Source organism: Mercenaria mercenaria, chromosome 16 (genome assembly GCF_021730395.1).
Source record: "Mercenaria mercenaria strain notata chromosome 16, MADL_Memer_1, whole genome shotgun sequence".
Classification (NCBI taxonomy): Eukaryota; Metazoa; Mollusca; class Bivalvia; order Venerida; family Veneridae; genus Mercenaria; species Mercenaria mercenaria.
The window spans coordinates 1,510,465-1,524,265 of NC_069376.1; the positions used below are offsets into that span (position 1 = coordinate 1,510,465).

The window sequence follows — 13,801 nt, forward strand, 5'->3', positions numbered from 1 at the left end:
TGTTGTGATGATACGACAGCACGATGACAAACATTCGCTATTACTTCGCGTCTTCGTCTTCGTGCCTTCGCTCCATCATCATCGTGTTGTTGTACTGTCGTGTCATCACCATCGTAAAATATCGCTGTCGTGTTAACGCCTTCCTGTCTGGCATGCGCATACAAAAATGAACAATGGAAGAAAACATGGCTTCCAGTATTATTAGTTACACTGCTTGTTGGTGACAGGATACGGGATATACGCTGTCGAGGAAATCTATATCAGGCGAGAATCTTGATACGTTCAAGAACGTTTTAACTTCAGAGGCACTCACCACATTCATCCTCAAACAGTAGTCACATTGAAATCTGTCTGGAGAGATGGAGCGAGAGGAATCCTCCGGGAAAGAGACAGAGAAAGACGTAATATGCATGCCCGGCTAACTTAGTCTAGATGTATAGATGTCAAATGAAGTTTAATTAATATTCAGAAAAATTCTATAACTTGTCTACAGTTTCACGGAACAACAGCCACATTCAAAATAATCATTTAAAAAAATATCGCATTTCGAAGAAAAACCCAGATTCATTTATCAATAATCGTTTATTGCAATTATTCTAAAAAAAAAAACAGAACAAAATAAAAACACGGAAAAATAAAACAACAATAATTATAATAATATATATGGCCTGAAAATCATACTAAGTTGCTGACTGAAAGCTTCGTATGTTTTTTCTCCCTAGTAGATGTTTCTATATGAGCAAAATTTGCCTCTAGTCGAATAAGGTCTCCGAAATTGGAAACTGCGCGTCCATTTGAAAACTGGCCAAGACATTCGCGGTGGTTCCAATGCTGCGGCGGCGCAGAATTCGTCGCTAAAACGGTGGATAAATGTGGCCGGGTGAATTCATTTTCGATGTCATCGAGTAGTGTCCTTACGAGTTTTATATTATTTTTCATATTTAGATTGAAACAAAAAGCACGAGACAGGAACCCACATATGTACGTTTTTCCAGTCACAAACAGTTGTTCAGTTCTAGTCTTTGCCATTAATGTAAACAATCTTTTTCAGTTGAATGAGGGACTGCTGTTTCAGAAGAACAACAGAATCTTGTTAAACGATCCCTGAAAAAATATTGTATGAGAACTAAAAAATAAAATAATAAAAACAAGAGCAATGCAATACACACAAAAAAGTCATAGGACCTTTGACCCCTTAATATGACCTTGATCTTGAAGCAAGCCATCCGAAACACGCACTCTGCACATCGTCTTGATGTGGTGAACATGTCTGCCAAGTTTCTTAAAAATCCTTCAAGCAGTTCAACAGTTACAGAACGGACACGCAACAAAGTCATATGACCTTTGACCCCTAAGTGACGCAACAGTCATATGACCTTTGACCCCTAAGTGTGAACTTGATCTTGAAGCAAGCCACCTGATACATGCACGTCGTTTCAATGTTGTGAAAATTTGTGCCAAGTGTCTTTAAGGGGTTCAAGATACAGAGCGGACACGAAACTGCTAACGGACGGATGGGCGGACAGGACACCGGCGTCATAACATAATACGTCCCTTCGGGCGTACAAAAATTGATTGATGTGAACATCTACTTATTTCGCGTCCATAAACAATATCACTAATAAAAATCTATAAATTTCGCAAACTGTCACACGAAACAGTCTTGATTTCAGACATGAGGAAGAATTGACCTCATGACCGATATTGCAGAAAATCGGTATCAGGGGAGACAACAGCTATATGGTATGGTAACAGGTGACCGGTATTGCGATGTCGATATCTATTGCTTCCGGGTATTGTCACCTGGATGTTTATTTCAATATCAAGTGTAATAAAAGAGAAGGTTTTTCATAAGATAATTAAACAAGCTTAATTGAAATGTCACTGGAGTTACAAACTATGGAAAAGGGATTTTTCATTAGAAATAAAACAAGTCATTTTTATCAAAAGAATGTTTAATATGTAATTTTCTGAACCATACCATTTTTAACATGTTATTTTATAATAATTAAATTAATTTTTATATCAATATAACATATCTATCAGCAATAAAAACCATATTTTCATATAAGAATCATATTTTCATACATATTCTTATATAAGAAGAATGTATATTTTAACATGTTTTCGAAAAACAATGTAACAAATCGGGTGAACATTGCTATCTGTAAACCATTTAGATTCGAGTTAAAGGCAAATATCGATGAAGTCTTTTTTTTTTCTTTTCATTTTCAACCAAATCTGAAATGTAAATGACCCTTAATCTCTAGGAAAAAGATTTAAAAAAAAAAAAGATAGTGGCAATTAGGGTGGTAAAGGCATTTTGCCGTATTCAAGCAGACATTACTCATTTTAATATAACTAACATATTCCACCAATATAATTATGAAAACTGTTTGCAAAATAAAAAATATGCGAAAGATTAAATTCGCATGATAATTGTACCTTGTAATTACAAAAAGAAAATACCCGTAATTCAAAACGCAAGTATAGCCTTATCAGTGTTATAAACGTCTGTGTTGTTTTAACGTTCCTTTTTTAGAGGTAACTGGCAAGTTTTATTACAGGTCCAATAAAAAGTATTTATGCGTGATGCATACAACATTTTATTACTTCTATAAACTATCATTCAATAGGATTACAGTATAGAAATTGGTTTCATGTAAAATTATTTTGAATTAAACATGTACAATAACTTATGAAAGTAAGTTAATCACGACGACATTTATGATAACTGAAAAGATCATGAAACCAGGTAAAATTTTCACGAAAACAAAAATGTATCATTAAGGTTTAGGAGTATATCACCAAAACACAGAAATATTTTATAAACGAATAACATCGTTACCAATATTTTACCTGACCATTACATGTTCTGCCGTACTGTCCCGTACTGAAAATATTCTGAAAAGTTGTCCCCCTTTGAAAATGAATGCCATTTGTAAAGAAATAAAAATAAACAATCGCTGAAAACTGTGTTCCACCTAGTTATGTGAAATTTCAACATTCGCACGCTATTACAAATGCATCAAAACAAACATGTGTAACAGTTCCTTGAAAATGGTAAGTTTTTAAAAGCGCTTGACTGTCTGGAAGTGGGGCCTGTTTAAACAGTTCTTTTTTCGGAATTAAATGCTTATATCAGTATACTGACACTTGTTTTGTAGAGTAATATAAGTAATATACACGCTATCATTACAAAAACAACACAACAAGTGTCAGTATACTAAAATAAACATTGAATTCCGAAAAAAAGACTTCCTAAATAGGACCCACTTCCGGGCAGTCAAACGCCTTCAAAAACTCACCATTTTCAAAGAACTGTTACACATGTTGGTTTTGATTCATTTGCAATCGCATGCGAGTGTTGAAATTTTACATAATTAAGTGGAACACAGTTTTCAGCAATTGTTTATTTTTATTTCTTTACAAATGGCATTCATTTCCAAAGGGGGACAACTTTTTCAGAATATTTTCAGTACGGGACAGTACGGCAGAACATGTAATGGTTAAGTAAAATATTGGTAACGATGGTATTCGTTTATAGAATATTTCTGTGTTTTGGTGATATACTCCTAAACCTTAAGTTACTGAAGTAAAATTCAATTCTGTTTTAAAGCAGATATTATTTACATTGCAAAAACATTCTTGTACACAAAAATACTCCGGACATATTTTCCACCTTTAATTTGATCAAGGCGGACCTTGAATTTATTTACTAAAATTTATTAAAGTGTGTGAAGTTGGCGAGAAGTTCGACATTCGACATTGAACATTCGATCTCAGAACGACATTGGACATTTGAAGCGTGAAGTTGGCAATAAGTTAAACTTTCGACATTGAACATTCGATCTCAGAACGACATTGGACATTCGATACCAGAACGACATTGGACATTCAATTTTAGAACGACATTAGACATTCGAATCCAGAACGACATTGGACATTCAATTTTAGAACGACATTAGACATTCGGATCCAGAACGACATTGGACATTCGAATCCAGAACGACATTGGACATTCGATACCAGAACGACATTGGACATTCGATTTCAGAACGACACTGGACATTCGATTTCAGAACGACATTCGACATTCGATACCAGAACGACATTGGACTTTCGATTTCAGAACGACATTGGACATTTGATACCAGATCGACATTGGACATTCGATTTCAGAACGACATTCGACATTCGATACCAGAACGACATTGGACATTTGATACCAGATCTACATTGGACATTCGATTTCAGAACGACATTGGACATTCGATTTCAGAACGACATTGGACATTGGACATTCGATTTCAGAACGACATTGGACATTTAATTTCAGAACGACATTGGACATTTGATACCAGATCGACATTGGACATTCGATTTCAGAACGACATTCGACATTCGATTTCAGAACGACATTGGACATTTGATACCAGATCTCCATTGGACATTCGATTTCAGAACGACATTCGACATTCGATTTCAGAACGACATTGGACATTCGATTTCAGAACCACATTGGACATTTGATACCAGATCGACATTGGACATTCGATTTCAGAACGACATTGGACATTCGATACCAGAACGACATTGGACATTCGATTTCAGAACGACATTGGACATTTGATACCAGATCGACATTGGACATTCGATTTCAGAACGACATTCGACATTCGATACCAGAACGACATTGGACATTTGATACCAGATGTACATTCGACATTCGATTTCAGAACGACATTGGACATTCGATTTCAGAACGACATTGGACATTTGATACCAGAACGACATTGGACATTCGATTTCAGAACGACATTGGACATTTGATACCAGATCGACATTGGACATTCGATTTCAGAACGACATTGGACATTTGATACCAGATCGACATTGGACATTCTATTTCAGAACGACATTGGACATTTGATACCAGATCGACATTGGACATTCGATTTCAGAACGACATTGGACATTCGATTTCAGAACGACATTGGACATTCGATTTCAGAACGACATTGGACATTTGATACCAGATCGACATTGGACATTCGATTTCAGAACGACATTCGACATTTGATACCAGAACGACATTGGACATTTGATACCAGATCGACATTCGACATTCGATTTCAGAACGACATTGGACATTCGATACCAGAACGACATTGGACATTCGATACCAGAACGACATTGGACATTCGATTTCAGAACGACATTCGACATTCGATTTCAGAACGACATTCGACATTCGATTTCAGAACGACATTGGACATTTGATACCAGATCGACATTGGACATTCTATTTCAGAACGACATTGGACATTTGATACCAGATCGACATTGGACATTTGATTTCAGAACGACATTGGACATTCGATTTCAGAACGACATTGGACATTCGATTTCAGAACGACATTGGACATTTGATACCAGATCGACATTGGACATTCGATTTCAGAACGACATTCGACATTCGATACCAGAACGACATTGGACATTTGATACCAGATCGACATTGGACATTCGATTTCAGAACGACATTCGACATTCGATACCAGAACGACATTGGACATTTGATACCAGATCGACATTCGACATTCGATTTCATAACGACATTGGACATTCGATTTCAGAACGACATTGGACATTCGATACCAGAACGACATTCGACATTCGATACCAGAACGACATTGGACATTCGATTTCAGAACGACATTGGACATTCGATACCAGAACGACATTCGACATTCGATTTCAATTGGACATTCGATTTCAGAACGACATTGGACATTCAATACCAGAACGACATTCGACATTCGATTTCAGAAGGACATTGGACATTCGATTTCAGAACGACATTGGACATTCGATACCAGAACGACATTGGACATTTGATACCAGAACGACATTGGACATTCGATTTTAGAACGACATTGGACATTCGATTTCAGAACGACATTGGACATTCGATACCAGAACGACATTGGACATTCGATTTCAGAACGACATTCGACATTCGATTTCAGAACGACATTCGACATTCGATACCAGAACGACATTCGACTTTCGATTTCAGAACGACATTGGACATTCCATTTCAGAACGACATTAGACATTGGATTTCAGAACGACATTGTACATTCGAATCCAAAACGACATTGGACATTCGAATCAAAAACGAAAATTGGCTAAAAGTAGCATCTTAAGTAAGTAGGTCTTCGTCCTTGAAAGGCGGCCTTTAAATTGTTAATCATGTTATATATCTGTTTTTGCGTATCTGTAAGTTTTTTTTTTTGTATTTATTACTTGCGAGTTCAAAACGACCTGTCGACACATATCTTTTTTTATTTTCATTCTTATTGCGTTGTTTGTTTTAAATGTATAAACATGATGGAAAATGAACACAAGAATGACACTTCTGGTAATGAGTTATTTATGGTTTATGGGCATTTATCTCATCTAAGCTGAGCAAAGATTTTGTTTATAAACACAGGTGCCCTGAAGCTGGACAAACGGCCACCGGATTGACTGCACCGGGGCCGTGATATGAACAATTTCTATCTTAACCTTGTTCATTTGTGAATTGAAATAATACTTTTTTCTGATATGAAATGAATTTTTAGAGAGAAAAAAGTAACAGAAAACGAATGGGAAAACTGATTTGTTTGTTTTGGATTTAACGCCGTTTTTCAACAGTATTTTAGTCATGTAACGGCGGGCAGTTAACCTAGCCAGTATTCCAGGATTCTATACCAGTAAAAACCTGTTCTTTGCAAGTAACTGCCAACTTCCCCACATGAATTATCAGAGGTGGAGGACGAATGATTTCAGACAAAATGTTTTTCATCAAATCGTCACGGAGAACATCCACCGACCCCGCGATCCATAGACAAACGCTCTCCCTACTACGCAAAGCGGGTGGGCACGAATGGGAAAAATGAAGCAAAATAATTCAAAGCAGTAAATATTGAAGTCCAGGCAATAAAATATGTTACGTACTTTTTGAATTCTGATTCATAATACAATAAAAAGAAATTCTGTGTTGGTTCGAACCCACAGGTTGTGTGCATGCCATGTATCAGGGGCAATCGCACTTACCAATACGCTGAGCAGTCTTTGATCGCAAACCGGTTCATTTCTTACATTACATACCTATTTCTTACGTAAATCATCAGCCGACATTATCCGAAAACCAGATCCACCTTAGTTAATGAACTCGCCCAAAGGTCATTTTTGAATGTCAAAGTATATCTATAACTCGGCTGAATATACGTACTTACCTAAGTAGTAGTAATGGGAGGAAACACTGTGTCGCATTTTTCGATAGTACAATTAGAAAGGGTAACTTCCTTCAGGTGCTGGGAAATGATAATGACACGGCATATTGTGTTTACGTTTACAATATCTACACAAAACCGAGCAAAAAAAGTAAATTTACTATTCAGCCATATATTTTCTATTCGCTATTAACAATTGTGGAAGCAATTGTGTCTTAAGCAGCGAAATATCCCGGTTAGCCAATAAACCTTACAACAATACATTTGAAGCGGCTCCACGGGGCCTTGTCTTAAGTATGGATCTAGTAAGCTGCCGTGGACATAGTCGGTGTTAGAAGGGCCAGCATAGCTATCCCTGGAAACCTCTAAATGTTAGTCTTCTGGCAGTAGCATAATATTTAGAACACTTAAAACTGTGATAAGATGCATAATTTTAATGCTAATTATAATATATAGCGTACACTGACAGAGTAGTTTCACATTTTGATTTTGCTGTTAGTAACATAACTATACAGGCAACTAATACAATTGCTTTAAATATTGTTTACACCAGCATTAACGTATGAAGAAAAAAATATTAAAACATTCGTCAAAATTTCAGCACATAAAATACTTTTCACGTGCAGTTACATACTAGTATATAGAGTAGATGCAGCCAGCTGTCAAAAGGACTAACATTTATGATACTATAAAAAAATTGATTGCAGCAAACATTTCTTTCAAGTTATTTCAGAACATCACCATCCATTGCTAAATAACAGCCCAGATAAGAGAAGCTGTATTAACTTGTGACCTCACCTTTCCAGTACTTACATTTGACAGACTATCCCACTGAGGCAAACACTTATTTATGAATCCCTCAATTTTCATTACTAAATTACAGCACGGACAAGGAAAACTGCAATACTTTGACCTTTGACCTCTAAGTATGACAATGACATTTAAGCTACTAATCTATTTGTTGCTTATACCGCATCATTACAGAATGAAATATTTTACACTGACACAAGAAATATATAGAAAACTGACGAATAATATATGTATAAAACTTCTAAAACACATCTGTTACCAAATACATCCTGGCCAAATATTTCCCTTTTCAATAGACTAATGTCTTTAAATTAGAAGAAACAGTATTAAGAATTTGCAAATACGTAAAAAAGGCGTATAATGTAAGAAATCCAGACTTAACAATCCTGTACACTTCAAAATCTGTGACAGTGAAGAAGCTTTCTAAAACGATAACTAATATCGTTCTGGTATCGAATGTTCAATGTCGTTCTGGTATCGAATGTCCAATGTCGTTCTGAAATTGAATGTCCAATGTCGTTCTGAAATCGAATGTCCAATGTCGCTCTGAAATCGAATGTCCAATGTCGTTCTGAAATCGAATGTCGAATGTCGTTCTGAAATCGAATGTCCAATGTCGTTCTGAAAACGAATGTCGAATGTCGTTCTGAAATCGAATGTCCAATGTCGTTCTGAAAACGAATGTCGAATGTCGTTCTGAAATCGAATGTCCAATGTCGTTCTGAAAACGAATGTCCAATGTCGTTCTGAAATCTAATGTCGAATGTCGTTCTGGTATCGAATGTCGTTCTGAAATCGAATGTCCAATGTCGTTCTGAAAACGAATGTCGAATGTCGTTCTGAAAACGAATGTCGAATGTCGTTCTGAAATTGAATGTCGAATGTCGTTCTGAAAATGAATGTCCAATGTCGTTCTGAAATAGAATGTCCAATGTCGTTCTGGTATCGAATGTCCAATGTCGTTCTGAAATTGAATGTCCAATGTCGTTCTGAAAACGAATGGCCAATGTCGTTCTGAAATCGAATCGCCAATGTCGTTCTGGTATCGAATGTCCAATGTCGTTCTGGTATCGAATGTCCAATGTCGTTCTGAAATCGAATGTCGTTCTGGTATCGAATGTTCTGGTATCGAATGTCCAATGTCGTTCTGAAATCGAATCTCGAATGTCGTTCTGGTATCGAATGTTCAATGTCGTTCTGAAATCGAATGTCCAATGTCCTTCTGGTATCGAATGTCCAATGTCATTTTGAAATTGAATGTCTAATGTCCTTTTCAGTTTCAATGTCCAATGTCGTTCTGAGATCGAATGTTCAATGTCGAAAGTTTAACTTATTGCCAACTTCACGCTTCAAATGTTCAATGTTGTTCTCTTATCCAATGTTCAATGTCGAATGTCGAACTTCTCGCCAACTTCACACACTTAATTTATTAAGTAAAATATATACAAAAACTATATTTTACCCTTTTGTACTGTAACTGAGTAGAAAAATAGCGACAGTTTGCATTTGTGATCCAATGGCCGATAGAAAAGCTATCTCTTTTAATGTTTAATTGACATAATTGGCATAATTGACACTGATATTTAAATGTATATGAAATAAGGTGAGAACAACTACATAAGAAGAAATGCGCATCTCTTTCTTATTAGAACAGAAATATTAATTGCAATATTTAATTGCATTTCTTATATTGTGAATTTGTGATATTAGCACAAAATGAATTACTGGCGAAGTAAATTACATTAAATGATTAAATCATTACTTTAACCTTTTGATCACAATACCGCATGTTCACGCGGCATAATAATATCGTCTGCTTATGACGCTACAACAACAACTTCGCGCTGAAGTTAATTTTTCTTCCAAATTAGTGGAAATAAACCGTCTGAGAACGAATCAAATTTTTATTTCACAAAAATGAAATAAATATCATTCAAAAGATAAATTCAATGAGAGTAGGAAATGTTTTGCACCTAAGCTTTCATATCAATGGTTTTATACAAAAAATGTTTTGAAGAAACGCATGTATGAGATTTTTGCACATTTCATATGGAAAAAAGAAGGGAAAAAATGACGAAATGATGGCATTAAACTTCATGTGAAGAACGAATCAAAAATTAAGATAAAATTTAATTTAAAAAAACCTTGTGATGAATCAAATGTTGAACTTTGGTAATATTTTTGCACCTAAGGTTTCTTATTTTTAGTAATTTTGTTATTAAGTAAAATGTGTACATGGCCTTCTTATTTCTATATAGAAAATCTGACCGCTATCGATTAGTGGCCGGAGGAATATTCTTCGGTATGATTATCTCATTGTGAAATATCACAGTTTTTAAATATGTTTGAATGCACTATGGAGTGTCTACTGATTGTCTCTCATTAATCTCGGATGGATACAATTTTACTATTAGTCTGGTAGTGGACCCATCACTGGTACGGACCTTCGCTGCTCGCACACGCCCATCTCCGCCAGGAATAAGTTCCTCAACAACTGCGTGTTTCCACAGTAATCTAGCAACTTCATCGTGCACCTGCACAATGTCGCCTGCTCGTATCGTCTGCCGATTGCTGCCGGTTTGCGCATGTCGTTCTCGTAATGACGTCATTCAAAACTAATATGCAGGTTTAAGTGAGGTGAAAACTTTGTTCTCTCAAAATATGTTTGTGAAGGTGGCCGTGGTATATATATACTCACGTTAGCAAAAAACATCTATGTAACATACAAACTGTTTTTAAGGGAATTAACCCTTGTATCTTTGAGAGAACTGTAACACAGTATTGCCGTTACCAAAATGTTTTATTATATTATCATCAAATACTATCCTACCTTTCATGCTTCTGTAATTCGTTTTTGTAGTTAAAAATAGTTTAACTTGGAACTATACATATTTTTTTTATATTAGGTTCAGACATTAGATTTTTTTCTGAAATTGCAAGAATTACCTTATCTGTTTGAATAACAGTGAACACCAGAAACTTATAAAATTAAGAACATATGTACGGTGTTTAACCCTTTCCTGACCATGCCCACTGAGGCGTTGGAGAGTACATTGTCGAAGTCATAGTGCTAGTCTGTAAATGTGTGATCTGAGAAAATTAAATTATTACCTGCACAAACAATATTAATAATAGAAATTTAAAATGGACTTCATGTAATCAATTCACATTAACGTGAATTTGGACACTGGAACCAACAACCCAGAATTCCAGTATCAGTCAATGGATGACTTCCATATCGGTGTACACTGCCTAGAGAGTTCCCTAACCTGAAAAGGAACAATGAATACAAACAACAGTGATCCTCGGTCATACATCATTTAAGTGCTTGATTCTTATATCAATTATTAATCCTTATCCTGCTACATTTCTAACCATCTTTCAATTTGAATAGTACCATTAACTGTTAAATGGGGTGCTTACCAAAAGGTTACCAATTGAAAAGCAAACGGGGCAGATCTTGATCAGACTGCACAGAAGGCATAATCAATCGTGTTCAGCATGATAAAAGTGAAAGAACACTCAGACTGTGCTTGCCAGTCGATGCACTTCGAAGTCGTATTTAAGCCATGTATATAAATCTAAATTTGTCATCTTTTAGACACAATCATATTATTCTTACTTGTCACAAGGCAAATACTATAATATTTGAATAAGGCAGTCTGAAAGACAGCTAAATTCCCCGCCACTGTTATGGATATTGAAAGGGTAAACCTTTGACCTTGACCTCTAACTGACATGACTGACTCATGCGTTCTGCACATTATCATGATGAGGTGATCATTTCACCCAAGTGTAATGAAAATCCTTCAAGGGGTTTAGGAGATACAGAGTTGACACAAAATGGAAAGCTCAAACCTTTGTGACCTTGACCCTGAGCTGGCATGGCTGACACAAGACTTCTGCACATAGTCTTGTTATATATGAATCCTTCAAGAGGATTAGGAGATACAGAGCAACACAACATGAAAGGCTCAAGCCTTTGACCCTAAGTTGTGACCTTGACCTTGAGGCAACATGGCCGATTTTTAGATTTTTAAGTCCTGCACATCGTCTTGATGAGCTGATCATTTGACCAAAGTTTCATGAAAATCCTCCAAGGGGTTAAGGAGATACAGAGCGGGCACATAATGAAAGGCTCAAACTTTGTGACCTTGACCTTGAGTCGGCATGGCTGACTCATAAGTTTTGCACATCACCTTGATGAGATGATCATTTGAAGTTTCATAAAAATCCTTCAAGGGGTTTAAGAGATCTAGAGCGGACACGAAAGTGTTACAGACAGACGGAAGGAGGAACAAAAGGACGAACGGATGGAGACCATTCTTATACCCCCACCACCACTCGTGGCGGGGACTTAAAAAGGAATTAACATAAAGTTGTTCCAGTCCAAAGGTCTTTAAGATCAAATGCTAAGTAAACCAAAGCAACATAACATCATTGAGATATCCAGGACTCTGCGGAAAACACAATTTGCATAAAATTTCACAAGTGGTTTTCAGGCAACACAGAAAACAGTACGGAACAGAAAGCTTTATTGGAACATTCAACTATGGCAAATTCAACAAAACGTTCCTCCATCTGTAATTTGAAACAAGAGGACCATGGTTGTCCTGAATCACTCACCTGTCCCCACATGACCCAGTTTTGAACTGAGTATGACGTCTTTTTATTATTATTTGACATAGTGACCTAGTTTTTTGAGCTCATGTTACCCAGTTTTGATCTTGACCTAGACATCATCAAGTTAAAAATTCTGACAAATTTTCATGAAGATCCATTGAAAAATATGGCCTCCAGAGAGGTCAAAAGTTTATTTTTTTATTATTTGACCTAATGACCTTGCTTTTGAAGGCACATGACACAGTTTCGAACCTGACCTAGATACCATCAAGTTGAACATTCTCACCAATTTTCATGAAGATCTCATGAAAAGTATGGCCTCTAGGGAGGTCACAAGGATTTTCTATTTTTAGATCTACTGACCTAGTTTTGAACCGCATGTAATCCAGTTTCGAACTTGACCTAGATATCATCAAGGTGAACATTCTCACCAATTTTCATGAAGATCTCATGAAAAGTATGGCCTCTAGGGAGGTCACAAGGATTTTCTATTTTTAGACCTACTGACCTAGTTTTGAACCGCATGTAATCCAGTTTCAAACTTGACCTAGATATCATCAAGGTGAACATTCTGACCAACTTCATGAAGATCCATTAAAAAATATGGCCTCTACGGATGTCACAAGGTATTTCTATTTTTAGACCTACTGACCTAGTTTTTTTATCGCACCTTATCCAGTTTCAAACTTGAAACTAGATATCATCAAGGTGAACAAGCTGACCAATTTTCATGAAGATCTCATGAAAAGTATGGCCTCTAGAGAGGTCACAAGGTTTTTCTATTATTTGACCTAATGACCTAGTTTTGGACCGCACTTGACCAGTTTCGAACTTGACCTAGATATCATCAAGATGAACATTCTGACCAACTTTCATACATATCCCATGAAAAATATGGCCTCTAAAGAGGTCACAAGGATTTTCTATTTTTAGACCTACTGACCTAGTTTTTGACCACACGTAACCCAGTTTGGAACTTATCTAGATATCATCAAGGTAAACATTCTGACAAATTTTCATGAAGATCCCATGAAAAATATTGCCTCTAGGGATGTCACAAGGATTTTCTATTTTTAGACCTACTG

At 36.2% G+C, this 13,801-nt stretch overlaps 1 protein-coding gene and 1 long non-coding RNA gene across 2 annotated transcripts in view; one reads left to right on the forward strand and one right to left on the reverse strand.

The window, feature by feature from the left end:
* The window catches only part of LOC128549404 (uncharacterized), a 502,205-nt gene that overhangs the window by 76,214 nt on the left and 412,190 nt on the right, over positions 1-13,801 (reverse strand). The window lies entirely within an intron of this gene.
* Positions 2,507-10,151, forward strand: LOC128549408 (uncharacterized). Its single transcript, XR_008367565.1, has 3 exons — positions 2,507-2,791; positions 3,588-3,733; positions 9,528-10,151. It is a non-coding gene; the product is annotated as an uncharacterized LOC128549408 (long non-coding RNA).